Source organism: Sceloporus undulatus, chromosome 6 (genome assembly GCF_019175285.1).
Source record: "Sceloporus undulatus isolate JIND9_A2432 ecotype Alabama chromosome 6, SceUnd_v1.1, whole genome shotgun sequence".
Lineage (NCBI taxonomy): Eukaryota > Metazoa > Chordata > Lepidosauria > Squamata > Phrynosomatidae > Sceloporus > Sceloporus undulatus.
The window spans coordinates 90,937,278-90,962,511 of record NC_056527.1 but is presented as its reverse complement, the minus strand read 5'-3'; the positions used below and the strand labels follow the sequence as shown (position 1 = coordinate 90,962,511).

Here is a 25,234-nt window from a genome sequence, read left to right as displayed (position 1 = left end):
GAATTCGCTGCACTAACTCGGGCAAACTGTATCTTGGCCATCTATATGCAAATTTAAGGTTAATAATACTAGCCTCACATACAGAACTGTTGAAAAGGTGTTACTAAAATAATATCTGGATATGTAAAGCTATGCGAATACAGACATACCTCAATTGACAAAGCCTCTGATGAAAAATGCTCCTTCTTTCAAAGTCTTTATACATCCCCATTCTTCTCTGGGACTGTCTACTATTTAAAAACTCTTTACTTGCTTTGGATTGGCTGCAAACTAGCTACATAACGTTCTGATCAATTTGTGATGAGTGCAGGGCTTTTGGGAGTCTGAGGGCTTTAATCCACAGGAAAAAGTTTATTAGTTTTGTTCCAAAATTTCCTGAAAAATTCAGATATGCAAATGTATGACTAGTGGATTCACACTGATGGCAGAGGGAGGAGTTTGTAGTGGATGGAGTAGGATAAGGGAATGGAGGTCACATGGATGTTCCTGTCAAGAAGCGACAATTCTTAGGAAACTGTTGGAAGTTCAAGCAACCTGGTTGCCATTTTTAAAAGGATGCTGCATTTGTGTACTTAATTGAGTATCAGTATATCTGCTTGGCAGAATTTTTTTTCCTGCATAGTTCCCATTAACTGCCCGTCAGTGATAGACAAACTCTGCTTGATGGACATGAATAAATCAATAAATTAAATAGAGCAGCTACGGATGTGTAGCCAAAAATTATTCAGGGAAACTGTCTCGTGTGCTGATATTTTACTATGAAGTAACCTCGGAATGGGGGAACGTATGGACGCTTATGTCAAATTTGCCATAAACTACTTATGTCAAATTTGTCTCAATGTCTGTACTAATGGTGTGGAAAACCCAGAGCAAACCTGTGTTTTATGGAAAGTTTAGACTTGCTCTTTGTCATCTGTCTAGCAGGAAGGTTTGTTTAGTAGCATCAGCATCTGGAGGATGGGATGCTAGAGAAACACAGACTTTCAGTAGTAGATTGCAGCAGTGTGTAAACAATGTGTAAACAATGCAATAAGGCTTAAGCAGGGAAAGCACATATTCTATCTAGCCAATCTTACTGTAGCGATGTGTGCTTGCCTAAAACAGCCAAAGTAAACAGCTACCTCCAGAATCTCCCACTGAGCATCAATGAATAGAGAAACAGAGACAAAAGGAAAGAACAGTATATAACCCTGCCTTATCACCAGCTAGCCCTAGCATGTTACAGAAACACAGATCTCTATGTCTGGCCATCAAAATGAAATTTGTAAGAAAATTTACTAGTCTGGGCCTAGTAAAAGGAAAAGTCATTCTTAGATGTTCTTTGGAAAGCACTCTCAAATGCTGTCTGTAGAAGGTTCCAAATGTTTTTGTTTATTTATGCAAGCCTTGCCTGATCTGGTTGTTTCATTTCACAGGTGCATACTGTTAATTTTGGATAGAAGGTTTGGTGAAACATGTTGCATTGCTTTTTTTTTTCCCGTGCAGGAACTCATCCCTATTCTTTCTATGTTATTTCCATGCTATTTCTGCCTCTGGTACCAAAGTTTCAGCTAAAGAATACCAAGGAACATATTTACTTCATTAACTGAGGCATGTCTATAACTGAGAGGTGCAAAATAAATGCTAAGTGACATGTTAAATATTTGAAGTTTTAAATGGAATATTTTGAAAAGATTTAAATTTTAAACACTGAATTTTACTGTTTTATATTGGAGTAGAATTCAGAGACATAACTGTGTCAAGTCTGCAAATGTCAGTATGGAAAGGTATCTTGTATTCTTGTAGCACCTTTGAGACTAACAGAACGAAAGATGTAGCAGCATAAATGTTCATAGACTTGGTGTACTTCCTCAGCCCGTTGCATACTTTTTTATATTGTAAACCATCTTTGAAACAACAGCCTTGGTAGTAGGTGACTAAGAAACTGATGAGAGAAGGAAAGCATAGCCATCATCTGCCTGCTGAAAAGCCAACTTCATTGGTCTTTGCCTCTTTCCTAGCAGTTATTTAGCTACCATTCCTCAGGCTGTAGAGAGAACACTTGGCGGGCTGGCTATCACATCTGCATGCTAGAAGATCTGATTTGGAGCCAGATCATTATCTACTTAATTCTCCAATTAAAATAAGAGATGGCGATGAAATATGGAAATATTGCTTGATCCAAATTCTCAGAAGAAAATGCTCTTCAATGCTCCCTTGGGAGCATCCCTTGGGAGGTGGGGGATTGAGAGCCCTTCATTTCAGCAAGTGCTCCTTGACTTCAGATCATGCCAGCTTTGGTCAAGCCATTTGAACCCTGTCAAAGGCTGAATTTTATATGCATAGGGCTGGGGTGAGAACAGAATTTTTGCATCTTTTCCAGAAAAATTTCCTTTAGTTATCAACTGTGATGAAACTGCCAGCATCTGTTCTGGATAAATGCCATCATTTACACATTCAGCCCCCACAAACTAATTATCTGTTGAATGGAAATGATAAACCATAACGGTTGCTAGGGTTACTGTAGTAGCTATTCAAATAATGAGCACATAAGAAGAACTACATACACTGGATTGAACCAAAGATCTACCCAGCCCTGTATTGTTGCCACAATGGCCAAATACGTATCCATGGAATGGCCACTGGTAGGATGCAAGTACAACATCACCTTCCCATTCCTACTCCCCAATAGCTGATATTGCCAACATCTCACCTCTGATTGCCCCGCCCTACAAGAATCTGATCCGTCTTCTTTTCAATTTGTACAAGAGGTCATCCACCACCACACATTACATAGTACAAGTAACCTAAATTGCTTTAGGCCACAGGTTGTAAAGAAATCATACACAATATGAGTGACTTAGGGAGCAGAATGTTTAGCTTGGAGAAGAGCAATAGCAAAAGCAGCAACGACACTTACATTTCTATACTGCTTCATAGTGAATTAAGCACTCTAATTGGTTTATAACGTATAAGCCAATTGCCTCCAACAAGCTGCATGCTCATTTTACTGACCTACAAAAGGATGGCAGGCTGAGTCAACCTGGAGCCCCCTGGGATCCAATTCACAACCTTGTGGCTGCAATACCAGCATTTATCTGCTCCACCACAAGGGATCCTTGAGAAGGTTAAAAGGTGATATGATAGATCTGTTTTAATATTTGTAAGGAATAAACTGACCAGGGAGCAAGTTTCTTTTCTGCAGCTCCAGAGAACAGGACTCAGAGTAATGGATTCAAACTACAGAAAAAGAAATTCCAACTCAACATTAGGGAGAACTTCCTGACAGTAAGTCCTGTTCAACAGTGGAACAGACTGCCTCAGAGTGTAGTAGAGTTTCCTTCTTTGGAGGTTTTTAAACAGAGGTTTGATGGCCATCTGTTGGGAGTGCTTTCATTGTTTATTTCTACGTGGCAGTAGGCTTGACCTGATGGCCCTTGAGGTCTCTTCCAACTCTATGATTCTACAATAGGCAGTCCAAATCCATTAAACTGCCAAATCTGTGCAGGCCAACAATCTGCTACTAAGAGGCCTTGTGATTATGATAGGAAGCAGAGCTCTGGAAGCACTTGGAAATGTCTCTGAGATCCAGAATCACTGCAAGGACAAGTGTCTGCCCTGCTTCCCAGGTCCAAGCCAGGAAGGAACTGGACCTTGGAGGGTGGAAAATCACCAAAAGAATCTCCAAATCACCAAGGTCTCTAATACATGGTGCAAAGTCAGAGAAGAGGGCAAATGATTTCCCCAGACTTTCAAAAATATTAGAAACACATGTTGTCCAAAATATTAGAAACAAAGCTATTGGCCATGAAAACAACCTATCAGGAAATCATTTTGAAAGATGCACATCAATGAAACTACTGCTGTATGATATATTACCTCATATTATTGTGGAGTTTTAAAATGTTGGCAGATTCTATTAAGCCATTTTGGAACTGAGCACATTACACTTTCACAGGGATATCTGGTGCAACATGAACTCGCCCAGACTTTCAGCTGAGACACACAGAGAAGGAAATAAGATGAGAGAATTGTCATGTTCTAGCTAGAGGATTATTTGCACATGGGGCACTGCATTTGCTTTCCTGCAAGGCAATTATGTACTCCTTATCATGATTTGTTCAGCCTCATTTCCCCACATTAGGCTTAACTTTTTGTCATGCTTTGATAAACCCAACAATGTAAAATGCATGACATTTGTTGTGTCTCCAGGTGTTCTCTCTCTTGCTCTCTCTCTCTGCTGTCATGGGAGGTTATGCAGTATTTCCCTGCTTTAGTAGGCTGACATCTCCCCAACCCCAATTTCAGCATTATGATTTCCATCAGCCTAGCACAAACAATCTTTTCTGATCTGTTATGCTGGAGTGATGACAGGCTGGCCGCTATATGATTCACAACTCACTGTATTTGTGAGTTTCCACCACTATATACAGAATACACTTAAAATGAGGTGCAATGAAAAACAGAAAAAAAATTTTTTTTTTTAAATTTGGGAATAAAATGTTGAAATGTAGGAATAATGGAAGTGTAGCCTGCCCCAATTACTGAAGTTATATGTCACAGGATATATATGGCAGGATAAGAAATCAATGTCACATTCAGAGGAATGTTTTTATGATGACCAGACAAAAGTAAACAAGCAAAACTCAGGATATACAGTAATGCTTTTTTTTTTTATTATATCATAACCTTTGGCCATGGTAACTGTCACCTTGGTGAGTTGATAATGTCCACTTTCATAATCAAGCAGAGCAGCTTGTCAGTAGTAGGATATTGTCCCTGCAGCAGTGAATCACAACAGTGGAAAGAAGCTAACCTGTGCTAGTAAACCACAAGTAACACTGGCCTCATCTGCATTGCAGAAATAATACATTTTGACACCACTTTAATTGCCATGGCTCAATGCTATGGAATTCTGGGAGCTGTAGTTTTGTAGCCTCATAGAGTGGTGGTGGCATAACAAACTACAGTACAAATTCCAGGATTCCCTAGGATGGAACCATGGCAGTTAAAGCAGTGTCAAATTGTATTATTTCTGCAGTGCAGATCAGGCCACTGCTACAAATCCCTAATCCAGTTGTTCCACAGAGACTGCTATACCATTCAGTGAGCACAGGTGTCTAAGTATGAAGATGGACCTCTTCGGTGATGAAGACCAAGAAAATGCAACAACTTGTCCTAAGTATTTTGAGATTATGCAGGATTTTTTGCGCTAGACAACTTTAATGTTTGAAAGCATTACTTTAGTGACTCCGTTCTGGTATTCAAGGTCTGCTGTCCGAGCCCGATTTCCTCTGCCCCTCGGATTCACCCCTTTCATTCGCTGCTCCCACTCCTGGAACCTTCTTCCCTCGCAAGCAAGAGCCATCACTTCTTTAACCAGCTTAAAAACGGAGTTGAAGACCATCCTGTTCAGAAGTGTTCCCAGGCATCGCATAATTGTCACTTGCTATGTGATGTTCTTTTGTCGCCTGTTTTATTGAATCATTTCCTGTATCGCTATGTATTTTGTATGTCTTACCCTACTAGAGAGGCTGGCTAGTCTAACAGGCTTCCCTGGAAGAAGATTAACCATCATTAAGAAGCCAAGCCCTCCCTCCAGTCCATCTCCCCTGATCCAGGCCTCGGAGGTAGAGAAGAACTGCTGGCCCTCGTCCCTTCCCCTCCACCACTCCCTTCTCCTTTTGTGTCCTGTCTTTTTAGATTGTAAGCCTGAGGGCAGGGAACCGTCCAGTTAAAAAGACTGTATGTACAGTGCTGTGTAAATTTACAGCGCTTTATAAATAAAGGTTGATAATAATAATAATAATAATAATAATAATAATAATAATAATAGTGTAATCAAAACAACAGCACTGATTAAAAATTCTCCCCTCCGATAGGTACGGATGAAGCTTGGGAGAAAAAGATGAGTGGATTTTGGAATTAACTGGCTTGTGACCTTGGTAGTTGTGGCTCATAAATTCCTGGGATGAACAGGTGCTCAGAAGCACCCAGTTCCATAATTTATAGCATACAAATGCCTGCCAGAAACAAAAATTTTGTTATCTGGCTCTAGCTAGTAGATGTTGGGGTGTCTGTAAAAATATCTACCTACCTACCTACCTACCTACCTACCTACCTACCATCAAGTTCCTGCACCCCTGCTTTACCATTACACAATTAAACCAAGTGCTGGGTGTAAAGGTTCAAGCATAGACCTCTCATCCATAGCCTAGCTAGAGGATTCTGGGAATTGTCATCCAGAAAGTCTCTGTATCCATCAATATTGTTTTTGTTTTGTTCTAATCCTGCTCATTTGTAGGGCAGAACTCATAGGCTAAGAGACCTATAGCAGCTTGCTTTTGCTTGAACCCACAGGGAAAAGCAAGATTCCACCCATCTTTTCTTCTTCCTCTTGTTGAGTTAATTGATTGGAAACTATTTTTTCACTTTGAACTCAGCAAAAGGGAAATAGAGCAAAGGAGGAAGAAACAAAACCATTTTAAAAGCCGGAGACAAAATGAGATGATGGAAGATTAATCAGGACTGTCCTTGCCAAACAGGATCGATTAGAGAGTATCCATGAGCCCAACCCTTTGCTATGCCATGCATACATAATCCTTTCAATCTGCTCCCTGATGGGGAATTGAAATACAATACACATTTCTTGTAGTGTGCCTTCAAGGCGTTTCCAACGTATGCTGAACCTATCTCAGAGTTTCCTGACATAATTTGTTCAAAGGGGGGTTTGCCTTTGCCTTCCTCTGAGGCTGAGAGTGTGAGACTTGCCCAAGATCACCCAGTGGGTTTCCATGGCTGAGCTAGGAGTCAAACCCTGGTCTCTGGTGTCACAGTCCAATACTCAAACTGCTATACCATTCTGGCTCTCACAACATGCACATGCAATACATTAGATACATTTAACACTTATTACTACTGAGAACATTTTCTGCATATGGGGCTAGGCAGTCTTTCTTTAGTATATAAAGTTAGTAGGTTTCAAAGTCTTAGGGGAAGTGTAGGGCACGGGGTGGGGAACTAAAGCAAAATTTGTTGTTGCTGTGTGCCTTCAAGTAGTTTTGGACTTATGGAGAACTAAAGTGACCCTATCACGGGGTTTTCTGGACAATAATCTTGACGAGAATCGTTCAGCGGTGATTTGCCATTGCCATATGACCTACAAGACAGGCTGTAGCAGAGTCAGAAATGAAAACTGAAACTCTTGACTCTCTGAGCTGGTAGGTGTTTCCTCTTCAGATTAAGCATTTATTAGACTAAGGGATCTCACATGAAACAAAACAATCCTCAGACAAATGCCAACATACCAGTCTGAGCTCCTTGGAGAAAGCAAAGCACACAAACTGAAAATAACGCCCCCAAGGAAAAACCCAACAACTCTCAGTGTAGTCTGCTATGGTTTCAGCTATATCCCCTAAGCAAGGAAATTAGGTCCACAGGCAGATTCCACCTCTGCCCCTATTTATTATCAAAGGACACATTAATTAATCCTTAAATTCCCATCTCAAGTAAACACTACTGTATAGTATAATGTCACTAACAACTCAATTCTCTACATAATGCATCATCCATGGTGAAGAATAGATAAAATGAAACACAGATCTTGGTGATGGCAAAAGCTACAAATTTGCCAGAAGTGAGTGTTGACTTATATTGCCCTTGCATGCACACAACTCCTGTAGTTTTCTCCTAGCCACAGCAGAGAACAAAGGTTTCTGTACAATATTTCCTCAGTATTTACATCTTGTGAATGTAAATACTGGAGGATCTAGAGTTATTGTTGTTCTGTGAATTCAAGTCATTCCCAATTTAGAGAGACCCTAAGGTGAACCTATCATGGGGTTTTCCTGGCAAGTTTCTTCAGAGGGGGTTTGTCAGTGCCATCCTCTGAGGCGAAGAGAGTGTGGCTTGCCAGTAGGTTTACATGGCTGGTCCGGCATTCAAACCCTGGTCTCCTCAGTAGTAGTCCAGTGCCCAAACCCCTACACCATGCTGGCTCTCCAACCCAAAGAATTATCCTGAGGAATTGTTCTCTGCAGAAATCATTCTGTGCAGGAGACAGTTTGTTTATGTGCAAGAAACATGCATTTTTTTCGTACAAAAAACAAACATATTTCGGGGTGGAACAATTCCTTGGAACACTTCAAATACAAGAGCAAGATGCCCTTTCTTTGCAGGAAAAAATAAATAAAAATGAATTTTCTTTCCATTCCTAAGATCTGCAGTGTGGTCCTGAGTACAATTAGCAGGCCAATCGATCTGTATTTGAAGGAAGCCTTGTTCAGTTTAATGGACTTATCATTAAGTTCCAAGTAAGACATATATAGAATTCCACTTGTGCAGCTTTCAATAGGTTTGCAGCCTTAGATGTGAAGCTTCCCTCCTACTCTCTGCTCTAGCTCTTTCTAACAAAATTATGTCTCTTCCCATCCAAATCTCCTCCCAAAAGGAAGTTCAGTGATATGTTTAGTAAGGCTAATTAATTATTTTTGCCACATATTATGCTATCCTACTTACGGTATAAACATCCTGCTCTGAAAAGCAAATATTCTCACTTCCTCCAGTTCTAGAACAATGGTGTCTGTTTGACACTGGATTGAAATTATGTACAAAAACTTAGATTTCTTTATTTGGGATGGAGAAGACAGGAACTTTGAATGTGCTAATGTTTAGAATTTGCTTGAAGGAAATTCTTGATATGTGTTCCAAATTTCCTGCAGCCTCATAACCTTAATTTTGGCTTTAAATCGACAGGGTTTAGTCTTAAGGCATCAAAAACATCTCTTGTTTCCTTGAGGTGGAAGTACAAGAAGGGCCCATTGGTATGGCCATGTTTGTGTAAGCATGAGGGTTGAGATACCTTTGGTCTAACGTTCCCTGCTTTGAAAATCATAGATATTTTGCTTCTTTAAGAAATACAGAAAGACATACACTAATGTGAAAAACTACAGAGAGACAAAATTAGAAACAAAGTATACAGACCACAGGGTTGTACAGAGTAGACCACCTTCTCCCAAGTAATTCTATCTGATTCATTAAGAAACCCACATTTACTCATAAAAGAATAGGAGCTGCTATTGACATTTAAGTCTTCCCCTTAAAAAGAAAGGTCATGAATAATATAATAGTGTTTCTCATCAAATGAACCCCTCACAGGATCTTGGTGTGCTGTTCAAGCTTTTCTCTCCGAGAACCTATTTCAGGATCAGACGTGTTTCACCTAAGAATGAGTCTACCTGAGGAGGGTGAAGTGAGAAAACCACAATTTTCACCCCATAACTGCCAATTTATATCACCCACTTGGGTAAGAGGCACAGACAGACACAAACTTCATGCTTTTGCAAGATAACAGAATTGAGAAATAGAACCTGTGAATAATAGCAAAGAACAAAAGGCTGGCCAAAACAGGGGGAAATAATTACTTCTTTTCTAGAAGGAATATAACATGGAAACCTGTCACCAGCCATAACTATGTGGTGGTTAGAGCCACCTGGATATCAGGAATGAACAACTGCAGCAGGGTCTGAGGTGAGTTTTTGCTTCCATGACCTTGTAGCAAGCTGCAGTATGGCATTTTCAGCCAAGATCTGGTGGAAATGTTCTTAGAAGTGATTGGAAATCTACTTTTTAAAATTTGTTTTTCTCAAGCTAATTACTCTCTAGCTTGAGTTGGAAAATCTTGGAGAATTCATGGAAATTGCCATTATAGCCAATATCTGGGGGCATTTTGAGTCATTTGAGAGTTCTGTTTTGCCCCTAAATTGTTTGTAGGGGTCCCTTGACTTTGAGGGGCTCTATAATGGATCATGGCTGTAAGCATCCTACAACTCACATTTCCCTCTGTCCTTATTTTGGGAAGACATGATGGTTAATCTGAAAAGGCATCTAGTAAAAAAATAATAATAATAACAGGAAGAATGTGCATCTCCTTTACTTTGGACTCTACTGTCTTCAGGCTTTTTGACAGAGGTGGAAGCTCACTCAGGACATTTTATTTATGTATTTATTTACATAAATTTGTGGGGTTAGGGGTGAAGGACCCCCATGAATGTGGGGAAAACTGCTAATAAAAAACACTATTCTTTATGACCTAAGGGAACACCTCTCTAAAAATCTTTAAGTCAGTGATGGCGAACCTTCTCAGGGCCAAGTGCCCCAACTAAACATTTTACCCGGTGCTGGGGGCAGAACTGCCACCATCTGGGGATGGGATCTCTGCCCTCCAGAGGCAGGACTTCTCCCCTCGCACCTTTCCCAGCCTCCAGGTACCTCCAGGAGGCCAGGAAAGGTCTGGGTGGAGGAGGAACAGGCACATGTGCCTGTTCCATCTTCTCTCCTCTGGGTGCCAGGCCAATTAGTGTTGCATGCCATCTCTGGCATGCATCCCATAGGTTCGCCATCACAGTTCTAGGTCTTCCAATGCAACTCTGTGGTCAACATCTGCCAGAGGTTAACCATAGACTCATGCCAAAAGACCTACAAATGCTCAGAGAAGCATTTTCTCTAGGAACTTCTAGGTTCTCCCGCACAACTCTATGGTCAACTTCTGGCAGAGTTGCACTGGAGGACCCAGAGATTCCTAGAGAGGACATATTAATCAAACCTGCAAGTAATCAAATCTGCAAAAGTCAAATCTGCAAATGTGGAAGGCCAACTGTATTTGTTTTCTTTATTAAATAAAAATTCAAAGTAGCTTATAACATGTTATAATACAGGGATAGGCAACCCCTTTGAGCCGGGGGCTGGGTTGCTGTCCCTCAGACAACTGGGGGGCCGAAGCCAAAAAATAAATAATTAAATATTTGTTTTTACATTAAATAAGTAAATAAACCGGGACAAATGTAGGACAATATTTTCAAATGGAGGGCACTTTTAAAATAAAAAATGGAGGACACGTGAAAAAATTTGCTGATTTTTGAAAAAATGTTAAGATAAATGCATGTTTCTGAGGCTTCTATAGACAATTGCCCCACCATGCCCGTCGCATGAGACGCCAAAGGCCCGGCAGCAATTGGCGGCAGGACCGGGCTGGGGCCTACCCTGTTATAATACATATATACATCAAGCAACAAAAATGTGTTTTCAATATCACATATCACTAAAGAGATCAACTTACAATTCAAATAACACACTAGTAGCAAAAGAAAAACCTAAACATTAATCAGCAACAGCCAAAGAAAGGTGATGGTCAGAGACAGCTTCAGCTAGACATGAAAGCCATCTGGTATGTGAAAGCAATCAGCATTGGCACCAGGTGGGCTACTCTGGAGAGAGAATTCTGCAGTCCGCATCACCAACCAAGGGCAAGATTCCTCCTGACCTGCAGTTGGCAAGAGTACTTGGAACAGGACATCAAATGTTGATCACCATGCAGGGGAGGGAGGATTATATACCACACTTTTGTTATGTGCTTTTAAATCCACTCTAATATATAGCAACCCTAACATAGGGCTTGTTTGGCAAAGTTCATTTAGAGCTAGGAGTCTTTTAAACATCTGGATTTGTTGCTAGAATTGTTCTCAAAGTGCCAGTGTGAGATTGTAGGTGAACTGTCTTCATTGGGGAGAGGACACACTAATGGGTCTAAGAAATAATCATGAAGAAGCTCCCACAAGCCCTCAGTTCTCTTTTACAAGGGAAGTTGCCAGTTGTACCTCTCCATAAGCGACCTTACCTCTTTTCAGTCAGCTTCTGGGTCATGGCAGGAGATTCACACAAAGTCATTCAACCACTCTCATTGCAGTGATAACTGAATTACTCATCCTTAGAGGAGGCTTTCTATTGTGTCTCCATGTGTATTACAATTCTTTTCTATTCAACAGAACAGCTGAGGCCAGTAAATCATGCATAAATAGAAACAGTGGGCTTGGGAAGCTCCATTATACTAGAGTTAGAATATTTTGAAAAGCAAAAAAGAGGGCACACTTACCGACTACTTCAAACTCGCTATGATGGCTTTCACTTTAAATACCTCTACTATATAAGGTATGATAATTGCTACTAGAAGTATTCCTAACCTTCACTGTATTTAAATAACAACTATTTAAACTGATTATTAATAACATCAACAATTGATCTGGTTGTCCTCAGCAATATCCCAGCACATAGAGGCATTTCTGTAATGCTTTTCATCCACTACTCCAGCACTACAGGTTCCCATAACAATCCTGTGAGTTACAGAACCAGCAGGGGAAACTGTCAAGGGAACAAAGAGGGAGAGTGATGGACATTCCTAGATAGGATATTCTCTATATGGCACTTTGTTTTGTCCCATAGATTTGCAACAAACTTGGATATGTCTGGGAAAAGGAGGATGTATGGCAATGAGTGTGGTGTAGTGGTTTGAGTGTTGGACTATGACTCTGGAGACCAGGGTTCGATTTCCTGCTTGGCCATGTAAACCCACTGGGTGACTTTGGGCAAGTCACACTTTCTCAGTCTCTGATGGTGGCAATGGCAACTCCCCTCTGAAGAAACTTGCAAAGAAAATCCCATGATAGGTTTACCTTAGGGTTGCCATAAGTCAGAAATGACTAGAAGACAGACAACAACAACGGCAGTGACTCACAAACTTTGTTCTTCCAGGATGTTTTCACTGCAGCTCCAAGAATTCCTGTCTGTTAGCCAAGTTGACTGAGGTTCTGGGAGTTGAAGTCCACAACAGCTGGAGGACCAAAGTTTGGGAACCACTGATGTACAGCAACCATACATTATATTGAGTACTGTACTGAGTGTTGGATTGTGGAAGGCTTGACTAACAAATCTTAAATAATCTTGAATTCATTGAGAGAACAGTTGAGTGTTTTTTTTGTGTCAATGGGAGGAAAGGGCAATTAAATAGCTAGAAAGTAGCTATTCCATCTAAGGGGGTATGCATACTACAAAAATAAAGCAGTTTGATAGAACTGCCAGGACTCTATTGTACAGAATCTAGTGTGGTGAGGGACCATGGTGCTCTGGCAGACCAGGTTGAATTCCTCAGCAAACTGCAAATCCCAGTATTCCACAGGATGGAGCCATGCCAGTTAAAATGCTGTCAAACTGCTTTATTTCTGCTGTGTGGAAGAGCTGTACATTATGGTAGCTGAACTAAAGTCTAATACATTTCACTATGACTAAAGCATATCTGACTTCGGCTGGAAACGAGCCATAACATTTAGGGTGCATCATGCACCACAGTTAATCAAGTAGATGTGTTTCTAGGTATGATTTCTTTAGCAGAAACCTTGGTACCTGAGGCATAAATAACATGGAAAGAACAGGAGCAGGTTCCTGTACCAGAGGAACAGTTCTAATGTGATTTGGCAAATTTTGTCTTAAAAGCTAGCAATATGCACATATGAAATCAAACACTGGTAAGTCTTGCATAAGTAAACTGTTCCAACCCAGCACCAAGTCTGTGTTCCCATAGCCATTTTCACCATCATCTTTATGCCTTTAGTGCTGAAAGTACCTCCAGCTAGACAAGGATGACAAGGGCAAGGATGAAAATGTAGGGCTGGACTTGGTAAAAAAAAGAGCTTCTTTCTTGGAAGTGTTGTACCCTCTTTATCTCAGGATAAATCTAGTGAATTCAATGGAGCTTATTTCTAACATAGACCTATATAGGACTGGCTGTAATTGAGTAATCTTTCTTTAATTGGATGACAGCCAATATTAAGACTATGGTTGCATCCGCACTGCTGAAATCATCCAGTTTGACACCACTTTAACTTCCATGGCTGGGTGACGTGGAATTCTGGTTCATGTAGTTTTGTGAAAGATTTAAGCTTTCTTTGTCAGAGAATTCTGGTGCCACAAGAAACTACAGTTCCCAGAATTCCACAGCACTGAACCATGGCTGTCAAAGTAGTGTTAAACTGGATTATTTCTGCAGCGTGGATGCAGCCTATGTCAACATTCTCCGCTACTTTTTTCTATGTTTTAGTTTTGTTTCCTATATGCTTTGCCCCACACATTTTCTGAATGTAGACACAATTTCTTGGGTCAGGATTAGTGGGTTATACCTTATATTTAGCTTCTTCTTTTTTAAAAAAGAAAGAAACTAAACCACTTTAAAAAACTACTAAAAAAGAAAAGAAACCAAACTACTAAATACATACACGAACAGGTGTATATTGCTGAAGGCACCAGTAACTCTGCTGAAGCTCAAGTGCTGATATGCATCTTGAAATAGGATTCCACAATAGCCAAGGCAAGTCAAGAGTGTGAGATGTTGCTTAGTAGGTGGGCAGGAAAACACAGAATGGAAAAATCCCACAAAATAGAAATGCACTGCTGAACATTTGCAGAAATCTTTGCGAGATGCCTGCAGCACAGAATACAGAGTAGCATTCCCCAGCCTTGTTACGATTTTTAAAATTAATTTTTGTTGCATCTGAAGTAGTAAAAGCGCTGAAAATGTAATGAAATTCTCCCCAAACAAACTGCTCCCATAACATAAATAATAATAATAATAATTAATAATTTGTTTTATTTATATACCGCTATTCCAAGGATCATAGCGGTGAACAGCAAGTAAGCTAATTAGCAAGTAAGCTAATTTGCCCCCAAGAGTCTGGGTACTCATTTTAGTGACCTCGGAAGGATGCAAGCCTGAGTCGAGCTTGGGCCCTTTTGCTGGTCTTGAACTCACAACATTGTGGTTTTGAGTGAATGGCTGCAGTACAGGCATTTAACCACTGCGCCACCAGTGGTTGCAGGGACAGTTGCTAGTCCTTATCTTTCTCACGAAAAAGGAAGGTAATTGCATTTTAATTACCCCCAAAAGAGTAATATATTTCAGTTCAAGTTTCATCCATGTCATATTTGATTTGCCCCATGTTGACTGGAGCAACAAGAATAACTGGCTATTGGGGGCATTTTAAATTAAGAAAGACATGGTCTTTCATACAGAAATGCAAGTCCCACCTAGCCATGAGAGATGAGTATTAATGAAAAGAGCTACAGTTGGCACAAATGAGACAATGACATTTTGGAAAGATTTTTAAATGCCTCGAGTTCTGCTCAGGTGAGATACCACTTGGACCATGCCAAAAATAGAAATCAAGGATGTTTGTATATCAGCGTTAGCATTCATTTTATATAATGTTATCCTATGGTATTCACGGAACATTACCAGGAACACAATACACAGGATGAGCTTTGGAAGGTACAATCTATCTACATAGGAAAATTATATGTTAAAAAGACACTGGTATTTTAAAAAAGCACCTGCATCAGAGATTATATACAGTACATCTCTGATGCAAACATGGAACTCTTTGATTTTAAACAGAAGACACGCCTCTCAAATGACCAAAACAAATGACCAGAATAAACAACACATGAGAATACATAGTGTCATACAGTCAATACACATTTGGGAGTATAAAAACTTTGAAGGGCTAAAACTACTGTATCTCAATCCTAACCAGAAGATGGAAGCTTTTTTGGGGGGGGGGGGGGAATGAAATACAGTTTCCAGAATTCCCCCAACCAGCATAGCTCCTAAGCAAGAGGGCTGGAGGAGTCTGAAAATTGTATTACCAAAAAAACATAAAATTTTCCAAAGTCTTAATGTTCATTCCTATGTAGACCACTGCCCAAATTGCCTGAGAGATTCTGGGAGCTGTAGTGCACAAAAAACAACTTTCTGTGTTCTGATTCCAACCATTAAACTTGCATTTCAACACTACTTTGAAGAGCACATGTTGATTGTGCCTGTAAAAGTTAGGTTTAAGATCGAGGGTGGGGAACTAACAGGCCACAGACGATGCACAGTTTCAAAACATTAATATTATGGACTACAGGTGCTAGAATCCTCCATGCAGACTGAGGGATTGTAGGAGTAGCAATAATATATATATTTTTAATTTTCCAAGTTCTAGATCTGATCTAGAAAGGCAGTTGTTACATCAGAACAAACACTGGCACCAAATCAACATTACAGGGGAGAGGTACTCACTCTTTTTAATTAAACCTCTCAATATGAAATGGAACTAGACTTTGTATCTGCAATGCCTCACTTACTAGCAATTTCTACAACATGCTTAGGACTAGAGCTTTGGTTCAGATATGAAACATAACAGCTGTTCCCTGAGTATGCACCTTCTTTATATTCTGAACCATGGAGCTCAAGCTTAAACTGAGATGTCCTACTCTATTCTGTTTTCTTCATTTATTTATACCAGGCCTCATTCCCCTACCGGATATGGATGATAGGAACTGTAGTCTAAACACCTGGTAGGTAGGAAAGGCAATTTTAATATATCCATGTCCCACATTTCCAAATATAGCTCTGCCGTGGCCAACAACAATCAAATCCAGTAAAGCAATATTAAAAATGGCAGATAAATCCTTTAAAGCAATTTATGGATTTTGAACTATGTCCAAAGCTAAACTTCTATTTGCAGAACAGTAAAATTCAACAAAGTGGAAACCAACAATTCTCCAGACCCCAAAGACCTGATCTAAAGGGATGGAGAAGAAGTGTTGTCATGTACAGGTAGAAATCCATCCTAGAATCAGTAAGGCTGGGCTTTCTAACTAGGGAATTCTAGACCCAAGGCACAACCACAGAAAAGACCTTGATTATCTTAATAAGCAAGCAGACAGGGCTCAAATATTTTATTCACTTAAAAAAAAGAAGAAGGATGTATGGGAGAGGTGAAGTCAAAGTAGCGCATAAACTTAAAAGTGTACAATTGTGCCCTGAGCATTATATTTGAAGTTTCACTCTAATTATCTCATTTTTTCATAGAACTATTGTGTAACAAGCAGGTGGACAGACAGATTAACCCTTTTGCTTTAACTATATATTGCTTGTCCAATAAATAATTGTCCTTCCTTATTCATGGATTTTTTATCTATGGATTCAAGCATCCACAGTTTGAAAATGCTTTTAAAATATATAAATTCCAAAAAGCAAAGCTTGATTTTGCCATTTTATAGAAGCGACACCATTTTACTATGCCATTGTATTTAATGGGACTTATGGATCCACGGATTTTGGTATCCACGAGGGTTCCTGGAACCATACCAAGGGCCCACTGTACTGCTATGCACTAAAGCCACATTTCTGACAAAATACCCTCATCAGAAATCCTGAGCTGAAGGTAGGGATGTGAAAATCTAAGGGGGGGGGGATTTTCTCCATGCCTCCCCCCAAAAACAGGAACAGAATTTGCCTTGTAAATTTTCCCAGGTCTTCACATCTCTCCTTGCAGGCAGGCCCAGACCTTAATAGCTGGTAGAGAGTGTAATATTTCAAAATCTGTTCCTAATAAAAGCCAGATTTTGATGTCTCTCATGTTCTCCAAGACAAACAAATAGCCTGCCACTATCTGGGTGGGGGTAGGGGTGGAAGCAAACTTGTTTTGCATGTCTGACCTCTTAATGGGTCTAACTTGTTTCCCGGCAGCAGGGCTTCCTTTGGATCATGATGGATTACGCTTACAGGATAGCTGTCCCAATCTACACAGCCAAACTCCTAAATAAAATGCCACCCTTTTCACAGCTTACCTCTATAAATCCCCAACCAGACACAAAACATAACACTGTGGTTTTGATACCATTCTGAGAGCAGCTGAGAGAGCAGCAACTACAGCCAACCGGGAATAATAAAACTGACTTACTGCAAACAGTAGTGGGGGTGGGGAGGGCTGAGGTTCACAGCTAATAGCTTCCTGAGTTTATATCCCAGATCATTTTAGTGCACAGTCACCATCACTGTGCCAGATCAGTAACATTATTGCTGGGCCAATAATAATACAGTATTGCCCAAATCAACGGGCAACTAACTGTGGAATGGTTCTGTTTCAGTGTATGATCTCAGTCTGGGCTGATGGTTACCTATTACCATTCTTCCCTGTAGCAGATGGAATAAAAAATGCATCTCTGTTTACAGCAAAGGTGGGGAGCATGTAACTCTTCACCTGTTCATGAACTGCAACTCCCATCACCCCAGCCAGTAAGGCCAATAGTGAGGGATTGTGGGAGCTGTCCCCAGGGAATAGTGGGAAGGCCACAGGTTCCTCACCCCTGTCCGAATGCAGCCTTCACCATAATCCCCAGCCTAAATAACATCTGGAGGGCATGGGGTGGGAAAGGCAGCCCTAGAAATAAGGATGCTGGGGATATCCCACCTATTAATCCAGTACCCAATACCCTGTCTATTAATCACAGATATGGTTGAATTTCTATAAAGCTACCCAAAAAGTTAAATAAAGGGATAAACAAATCTGTCAGGAGTGCTTTGATTGTGTGTTCCTCCATGGCAGGAAGTTGGACTGGATGGTCTTGTCCAACACCTTGATCCATGGGGGAAGAAATAATAATAATAATAATAATAATAATTATTATTATTATTATTATTATTATTATTATTATTATTTTGAGTATTGGACTATGATGAGCAGGAATCAAATCCCTATTCAGCTAGGAAAACCCACTGGGTGACTTGGGAAAGTCACATGTTCTCAGCCTCAGAGGATGGCAATGGTAACCCCCACTGAAGAAAATTGACAAGAAAACCCTGTGAAAGGTTTGACTTAGGGTCACCATACGTCAGAAATAATCTGACAGCACACAACACATCAACAATAATAATTCTATGATTCTAATTTACACAACCCTCTGTTAAAAATGCTGGTTCCCTTCTTTCCAATCCATGAGCCACAACAGGACTTGCAGGGCCTGAGTACTTTAGCGAAAGACAATGCATTTGACTATTCTTAGAAGGTCTTAAAGACCTTTGTAAGTTCCACAACTTAGCACCAAGCATTACCCAAAGTAGACACACACTTCCCCCACTCCCTCATCTTTTCTCTCCCTGCCTCCAGTAGAGTCTAAAGCTGGGAGGACCACATAGTGTAAGCTAAATTACCCCAGCAAAAAGCTATCTTTTAAAGCAGAAAGGTAAATATTAGTAAGAGTTTCAAGGCTTTACTAGACTGTTGCCTTTGGACTGCCCCATTTTACAGTGGAGTTTGCTCAACACAAACATTTTCCCCTATTGAGGAGGAGACAGTTGTGCAAACAGCCGCTTCCTGTCAACTCACTGCTGGCTATGCACCAGCACCGAATTTAGCTACCAGTGTCACAAACTATGGAAAAAGGGTCACCTTTTTGTGACTTCAGGAGGAGGGGAAAGAGAGAATTTTCACAGCCCTTCCTTCAGCTTGGCTTCCTTTTGAGTACAAATAAAAACACAATCTCTATATAGACAATAAGTAGAGGGATACTGTGTTGGCACTGCCAGCTGCAAGCTATGCCAAGGAGGGAAGAGGAACCAAAAGGGAAACCCCAAACAAGAGCTTCTCCCTTTTTTTTGCTTTCAACACAGAGCTTGGGAAAGTTCCCATTTAGACTACAACTCCCTGAATCTGGGGATTCAGGGAGTTGTAGTCCAAACAGGAACTGTCTCAACCTCTGACAAGGCCATATGGCAATGAGAGGGCATAGCTGGTGTCAAGCCATGACCTTTCCATGTTGCATGATAAGAGAACCAAGAACAACTCCAAAGGCACTTCAACCTTTGGTGTTCACCACAGTCTAGCCCATCTGTCTACAAAGGAACCATCATCCCACACCCCAGAAGTCCTTTCACATTATACCATTTATAGCACTTGGTTCCACTTTAACTGTCATAGCAATGTCTTACAGAATTCCGGGTTTGCAGTTTGGGAGGGGCATTCAGATTCTCGCTGAAGAAGTTCCGTGCTTCAACAAACTGCAAACTCCAAGACTCTGTACTGCCATGGTAGTTAAAGTGGAATGACAGTGCTTTAATTGTATATGTGAAAAGGCCTCAAGTCCTGCCTTGCCCTACACTCCTCCTATTGCTTGGAGAACAGAGTTTTCACTATTCCTGTGCCACCATCCACAGACTCATAATTCTTCACTTGTTACCCTTCAAACACTCACCTTATGATGTATCTATACTGTAGAAATAGTGCAGCTTGGCCCTACTTTAACTGCCATGCTCTATCCTACAGAATTCTGAGATTTGTAGTTTTGTGGAGATCCAGTACTCTTTGGCAGAGAAGGCTACAGTTTTAAAAAAATACAAACTACAGGATTCCATACGTGGATCTACAGCATTTAAAGTGGTGTCCAACTGCATTGTTCTGCAGTGCAGATGCACCCTCAGAGGGCCTAAGGAGTTTCCAATACTTCAACAACTCATGAGTGGACACTCACAAGAGTTGAACAGGTCACCTTGCAATTCAACACCAGCAGACTAACAACACTTAGTCTGCATGCAGAGAGGTCTTGTAGCACCTTTGAAACTAAATGATAGAAAGAAGCTTAGCATGAGCTTTCATGACTTCAGATTACTTCTCTTCTTCTTGATTCTCCATCTAAAAATTAAACTGAGGAGTAAGCTCAGTCTATGAAAGTTCATGCTTTGTTGTTGTTGTTGTTGTTGTTTAATTACCCTGGAATCGTCCCCATCTCATGGCAACCCTGTGGTTGAGACATCTCTAAGTCCCCTGTAGTCTTACTGCTCCTGTAATTTCAGGCCCAGACCTCCTATATTGAGTCTATCCATCTAGCATGTGGTCCTCCTCTCTTTCTACATCCCTCCACCATTTCTACCATTATTGTCTTTTCTAATGAGTCATACCTTCTTACGATGTAGCCAAAGTATGACAGCCTCAATTTAATCATCTTGGCATCCAGGGAGATTTCAGGCTTGATCTGTTTGCCTTATGGCCATCTATGGTATCCTCAGCACACTTCTCCACCAACACATCTCATATAATTGATTTTGTTCTTATCTGCTTCTTCCCTGTCCAGCTCTCACAACCGACCATGGTGATGGGGAGTACAGCACTTGAACGTTCTGAATTTAGTGCTCAGTTGTATATCTTCATTCACCTTTAGGATCTTGTCCATTCTTTCATGGCTGCCCTTCCCATTCCTGGTCTCTTTCTAATTTCCTGACTGCCGTCTTTGCTCTGATCAATGTCTGATCCAAGGTGTGGAGAACTCTTTAGCTTCTCCACTCCAAACATGCATCTGAGGAAGTAGGCTCAAGGCTATGAAAGCTCATGCTACCAGCTTCTTCCTTCAGGTAGTCTCAAAGGTACTATAAGATCCCTTTGCATACTGGTTTTTCAGGCTAATACTTTGAATCCTAACCTATTAGTCTGGTCCAAGTGCTGTATCCCCATGTACGGATGTGAGAGCTGGACAGTGAAAAAAGTGGATAGGAGGAATATTAACTCATTTAAGCTGTGGAGATGGAGAAGGGTGCTGAGGATACCATGGATGCCAAAAGACAAACAAATTGGTCTGGAACAAATCAAGCTCGAACTCTCCCTGAAGCCAAGATGATGAAACTGAGGCTTTTCTGGTAGAGCACCATGTTCAGATCAAGAGAAGGCATAACTCATTAGAAAAGACAATAATGTTAGGACCAACTCCATGTTGAACCACTTAACCAGTGGTTCTAAATGGTGTTGTGGTACCCATGGGGGGTGATTACTCGGGGGAAGGACTAGGAATGGGAAAGGCGCTATGGAAGAACTGGACAAGCTTATAAAATTTTAAAGACAAAGTGAGGATCATTCAAACCACTATTCCCCAATACATGTACAGATGTGAGAGCTGGATAGTGAAGAAAGCAAACAGAAGAAAATCAACTCCATTAGAGATGTGGTGAGGGAGAGGAACGCTAGGGATACTGTAGATGGGTCTACAGAGGTCAAGCCTGACTCTCCCTGGAAGCCAAGATGATGAATGCAGGCTGTGGTACTGTGGGCATATCGTGAGAAGGCATGATTCATTTAAAAGGCTATACTACTCCCCTTTGAACCACTCAACTAGTGGTTCTTAAATGGGTGGGTGGGAGTGGGACCTGTCGGGGGGGTACTTGGGGGGCATGGGATTAGGAATGGGAAAGGACCTATAAAAGAACTGGACAAACTTACAAAATTTTAAAGACAATGTGGGATTGATCAAGCCATTGTTTTCCTCGTTACCATGTACAGATGTGACAGCTGTACAGTGAATAGGAGAAAAATCAACTCATTTGGGATGTGGTGCTGGAGAAGAGTGCCGAGGATACCATGGATGGCCAAAAAGACAACCATTGGTCCTTGAACGATCAAACCAGACTCTCCCTGGAAGCCAAGGCTGTTACAGACTGCAAATAAAGCTGCTTCGGGTCTCTTTGGGGTATGTTGTTTAATGATGCATGCATCTAAGAATCGGAAGCTGCACCAAGCTGCTCAAGTGTTAGGAATGGGTGTGGCTTTGGCGCACTCGGACTCTTAGGACCCATGCATCATTTAATGATACCTCCAGGACCGAAGGCTTTTTTTGGCAGTCGTAACAGGCAGTGATTAAATTGAGGCTGTCATACTTGGACACTTGGAAGGCACAACTAATTAGAAAGCAATACGGGGCCCTTGGTATCAGCTGGGATTTGGATACCAAAATCTGTGGTGCTCGAGTCCCATTAAATGCAATGGCACAGTTAAATGGTTATCCCTTATATAAAAAGGGAAAATCAAAGTTTGCTGTTTAGAATGTTACTTTTAAAAATTTTTCAAGTGTGGATGCTTGAATCCATGGATAAAAAAAACCCCTGGATAAGGAGGGCTGACTGTAATGCTAGGAAAGGTGATGGAAGAGAGGAAGCCCACACCCAAACAGAAAGACACAACCAGGGTGTCATGGGCCTGACCTAAAGACTTTCCAGAGCAGTGGATGTATAGGTTGGGCTGGAGATGTCTCTCCAAAGGGACCCCATGAATTGGGGCTGGTTCGAGGGCAATTAAGAACAACAAACACCTGGGAAGAGTATTGGGATACTGTGGACAGTCAAAAAGGACAACAAAACGGCCCTTGAACAAATCAAGCTAGAACGCTCCTTGGAAGCTAAGTTGACAAAACCGAGGCTATCATACTTTGGCCACATCATGAGAAAGGCAGGACTCAATGGAAAAGACAATAATGCTAGGAAAGCAGAAGGCAGTAGAAAGAGAGGAAGAGGAAAGGGCAGATGGACAGATTCGGTCAAGAAGGTCAGGGGTCTGAATTTGGAGGACCTGAGCAAAGCAGTGGAGGACAAGGGGGTCTTGGAGACAGTTCATCCCCAGGGCCAAGACTTGAAGGTGGTTAAACAACAACAACGCAAAGTCTGGTGTTGCTCAGAATGTTGCATTGTCGCATTGAGGATGAAGCAAGCTTGTTTTCTGCTGCTCCAGAGACTAGAACACGGACAACAGACGCAAACTCAGAACAGAGATCCCACCAAAACATTAGGAGGAACTTCCGACAGTAAGGGCTATTTGACAGTGGAACACCACTCCCTCTGAGTGTGTCAGGCTCCTTCTTTGGAGGTCCTTTAAACAGAGGCTGGATGGTCATCTATCATTGGGATGCTTGATTGAGAGTTCCTGCAGGGCAGAATGGGGTTGGGCTGGATGCCTCTTGGGGGTCTCTTTTCGTCAGATGATTCTTTATGTATCCCTGTGCGCGTCACATGTGCCCCTTCTTCTGACAGAGGTCCTGCACCACGCAAAGGAGACAGCTGCTGCAAAATGTAGGACATGCATGAAAAATGTAGGACACGATCCAAACAAAAGCAGAAACGTCACAGAATATAGAAACTCTGTGCTTTCTTAAGTCATGCAATTCCTGGGCTGAGTCCACACTGGAGAAATAACCCGGTTTGGCACCGCTTTAACTTTGCTGGCTCAAAGGCTATGGAATCTGGGAGTTGGAGTTTGTTGTGGGGGCGACGGGTCCGCTCGGGCCCCACACAAACTCCAACTCCCGGATTCCATAGCCTTTGAGCCAAAAGTGTTAAAGCGGTGCCAACCGGGTTTTTCTCCAGTGTGGACTGCAGCATGTTCCCTTATCCCCCTCCCAGATAGTTAATGGAGTGGTGGTGGTTGTGTTGTTGTTTTACATTTTGCACTCTGCACATGCTCAGAGGCACTCCCCTTTCCTCTAAAGCCCCCTATCAGGCCTACCTTCGGGACCCCCGCTCCGGCGCCCTTTGCCCACCGACACCACCAGCTTCTCTGGCTCTTCCTAGCGCTTAGTCCCACTGGTTGGAGGAGGCGGCGTTCTGGGACCGCCCCCTCCCTGAGCAGCTGGCCAATCGCCTGCGCGCTCTGAGGACTGGGTTCTCCCGAGAGCCAATCAGCTCCCGCCTAGGCTTTGATTATTCGTCTGGCTGTTCCGGGCTCGGCTTCCTCCTCCCGCCGCGCTTCTGGAAAGCCAGCTGAGTTCCGGGCAGCGCGTGACGTAGGCGGCGGCGCTGCTGCTGCTGTTCTGTAGTCTTCGCCTGACTGAGGCGAAGTGGAACTGAGAGGGAAGGAGGGGGCTGCTCTTCAGAGTCCCTCTGTGGCTCCTAAGATGGAGGACAGGGCGCCCCTCAGATGATAGCAAAGGGGGACAAGGCTCCACAAAATGGGGGGCAGCCAAGGACATAATAATGAATGATTATAATAATTATACTAATAAGGATAGACTCAGAGTTGGAAGAGAACACAAGGGCCATCCAGACCAACCCCTGCCATTGTTTAACAACAACAATTGATAACAACAACAACAACAACAACTGTTCATAAATAATAATAATTGAATCATAGAGTTGGAAGAGCCCACAAGGGCCATCCAGACCAACCCCCTGCCATAGTTTAATAATAATAACAATTGACAATAATAATAATAGTTTAATAATAATAATAGTTGCTACTACTAATAATAATATTTTAATGATAATAATAATAGAATCATAGAGTTGGGAGAGACCACAAGGGCCATAGGAACATCCAGACCAACCCCTTGCCATTGTTTAATAATAATAATAATAATAATAATAATAATAGTTTAATAATAATAATAGAATTAAAAGATATAACCATGTTAGTCTGTAAAATCAGTACATAGAGAGATCTTGTAGCACCTCTGAGAATAACTGAAAAAATAAATTAATAATTAATACTAGTTAATAATAATACATTAATAATATAAATGTTTATGATGATGATAATAATAATAGCTGATAATGATAACAGTAATACTAATAGTTTGATGATGATGATAATACACTCGTCTCTTCACACTTACGGCTTTGACTTCTGTGGATTTGATTATTCATGGATTTTATCACTATGTTCTCTCTAGGAATATCTAGGTCCTCCGGCGCAACTCTATGGTCAACTTTAACCAAAGGTCGCACTGAAGGACCTGGAGATTCCTAGAGAGAACACTCCATTAGGCTTTTGTAGCTCCTCCAGCACAATTCTGT

The 25,234-nt window shown here is 41.4% G+C and overlaps 1 protein-coding gene across 5 annotated transcripts in view; it reads right to left on the bottom strand.

Annotated features, from left to right (window-relative positions):
• STAT3 (signal transducer and activator of transcription 3) overlaps positions 1-24,064 on the bottom strand; it is a 56,614-nt gene extending 32,550 nt beyond the window's left edge. For all 5 annotated transcript variants that reach the window (XM_042472914.1, XM_042472915.1, XM_042472916.1 and 2 more), the window contains exon 1: positions 23,949-24,064. The gene's annotated coding sequence lies outside the window, so the exon portion shown is untranslated. The remainder of the gene's footprint in view (positions 1-23,948) is intronic.
• Between the last annotated feature and the right edge of the window lie 1,170 nt (positions 24,065-25,234).